Raw genomic sequence first — 2,940 nt, forward strand, 5'->3', positions numbered from 1 at the left:
GTCGGGCGTCTTTTCTCTATGGTTTCTCTATGATTTTGTAATCCAAGATGGCCTACTTCCTTTTCTGCTGAGGTCACGACCCTTCCCCTTTCAAAGATGGCGATTCCCTTCTTCCTGCCCTCCAGCAAGGGCCGCTTCTCTCCAGCAACTCTATTGTTATTACGCACTTCCTGTCTCCCAACTTCCCACAGTAGGTCTCGCGATGGTGTCTTTTTCTCACAGCTCCATAACCGCAAGTATTCAAAACAATAGTCCAATTCCTTTAATAACTTCTTTAAACTGAGTCTCTTTTCAAATACAACTCTTGCCGAGTCTTCCCCTCTTTATCGTTAGCCTGTTGCAGTTTGAAAATCTACTTTTATTCCTCTCTGCTTTTATCAATCTGTCCCGTAACAGAAGATAGTGATCTTTACCTTCTCATTCACTTTTCTCGGGTTGTAATCGCTGTTTCGATTTTAACTTCTCCTCTCCGTTTCTTCCCCCAATCGAAGCTTGGGTATGTAGGTCTTATGCCAGCCGAATTGGCCCCAGAACTGCCGCAGAGATTGTAGCCGACCTGTCGCAGGGTGGGACCTCAAGGATCGGGAGGGGACCCGTTGTGCAGAGCCCCCCCTCGTCCGAGATCTAACACACCCTAGGGTCTTGAGCGTTCTTTGCCTGCTCTCCGCCTGAGAGCAGTCGGCCGCGGGCTGTTTTTCCCCCGCCGGCCGCTTAAAACGGCAGTCCGGTCAGCTCCGCAAATGGAGCTGCGTCAGACCTCCATGAATCCCAAACCGGAAGTCCACGTATGCTACGGTAAAGTTGGTTAGTCTTAAAGGTGCTACTGGACTCTTTTCTATTTCTCTGCACTTGAGCATCCTCATGTAAGAAGTCTCGCAAAGAGATACTCTGAGAATTTCACTCCATTCAGACTACTGAGGATTCAACCCATGCTTGAATACCTATGCCCAACATTGCACAGAGGAAATGTTTGTATGTGGAAGAGGGAGTTCAGTAAGATTTCCCAGTGATCAGGAATTTGAGCTTATATTCAGGTTGCTATCCGGTTGTCTAAAGTGACTCTTATGGCGAGATCCACATGTACAAAGGACCCCTTAAGACAGAATGTTCTTAAGGCTTCAGTGGACATTTTGACAGGAATGAAGCGATTACCCAAAGAGGTGGTCTCCTTGTGAGATGGAGGGATTAGTGTACAAGGTGAAGCCGCGAGAGGGGGTAACTAAGTGAGATTTCTCCACCAGTGTATATGAAGATCGTTCCTCTAGAGAACTCTTAATAAAAACAAGAGGCTGTTCAACAAGAATGTTTTTTTTTTAATTGGAGGAGGAGCAAAAGCAAACACAGAGGAAATCATGCACAACACACAGAGAGAATGAACTAGAAAACAGGGAGGAATACAGAAAGGAGTGCAAGATGAGGTGATATTGACCAGTCTAGAAGATAGGGGACGTCTGTGAGGTAACAGCCTGAGTGACCAGGTGGCAGGAAAAGAGAGCTCAGACACGTGTCTGGGGGTGGGGGTGGGATCCAAGAACACGCACACATGGCTCTGGCCAAGGTCAGAGTAATTAGAGTGTGTAATGTACCCTGAGGCAGGAATGGGTGCCTCTGCCCCAAAACAATAACTTAATGCTCGTCTTGGAGGTGAAACAATTAAATTGGGAAAGGCAGGCTAGCGCTTTCCTGGGAGGAACTAAAGGTGGGGGAAATGATTGCTGAGCTACGATGGCTGGAGACAGGTGAGGCTGATCAGATCCCTGAACAGCCCAGATTGGGAGAGTGGATAAAGGAAGATTGGCAGGGTACGGAGGTGATTAATTCAGGAACTCCTGGAAGACCCTTTGTCTGGGGTGTGGAGCTGATAGTCAGTCTTGCCTATGACTCACATTCCAGTGATTTTCCAACTCCTGGCCTGGGGCTGGCAACCATTTCTTCCTTGCCAGTCGGCATTCTGAGTAGACATGGGCATGGAACAACAACAACAACAAAACGAACCACGGAACTGGACCGGTTATGAAACAGTTCGTGGTTCGTGGGGTTTAAATGCCCCTTTCTGGCCTTAACAGCGGCATGGGAAGGGGCATTTAACAGTTTAAAGGGTCCTTTCCTGTCTTGCAAGTGGCAGGGCCCTTTAAACTGCCCAAACCCCAGCCCCTCTACCTCTACCCCCCAGCCCCCCCCACACTTAACTTATCCTGCAGCGCAGTCCTTCCTCTCCTCACAGGCCGTTTTTTGCCTTTTCCATCACCCTGGGGGCCTGCAGGGCAACAGAAGAGGCCGAAAACAGCCTTCCTGCCCTTCAAATGGCTGCTGCGGCGACCATTTGATGGGCAGGGAAGCTGAAAACAGCTTCCTCCCCCTCAAATGGCTGCCACGGTGGCCGTTTGAGGGGCAGGGAAGCCAGAAACAGCCTCCCTGTCCCTCAAATAGCAGCAACCAATGGAAGGGCAGAAAGGCCATTTTCAGCCTCTTCCGTTGCCCTGCAGGCCCCCAGGGTGGCAGAAGAGGCAAAAAACAACCTTCCCACCCCTCTGAGGAAGGACGCTGCACTGCAGGATGAGGTAAGTGTGAGGCTGGGGCTGGGGGACTGGGGGGGTAGGGGTGTAGGGGGGGCTGGGGTTTGGGATCCTCCTTGCCACTTGCCAGCTGACAGTTTAAAGGGACCTTCTGCGGCAGGGCCCTTAAAGGGGCAGTTTAAATGGCATTTCCCTGGGGAAATGGCTATTTAAACTGTCCCTGTAAACATGAGCCAACGAACCAGCATGGAAAGGCGCTTCCATGAACCCTGGTTCGCAAACCCTGAACTCGCCTGGTTTGTAGGGTTTTTTGGGTTGTATTTAGGTTCGTACCCATCTCTTGTTCTGAATTTAAAACACAGGGGGGAGGGCTTTTGATATATTCATAAGCTTTTCTATTAGCACGAGGGTCAGGGTTGACTGC

Source organism: Eublepharis macularius, chromosome 3 (genome assembly GCF_028583425.1).
Source record: "Eublepharis macularius isolate TG4126 chromosome 3, MPM_Emac_v1.0, whole genome shotgun sequence".
Classification (NCBI taxonomy): Eukaryota; Metazoa; Chordata; class Lepidosauria; order Squamata; family Eublepharidae; genus Eublepharis; species Eublepharis macularius.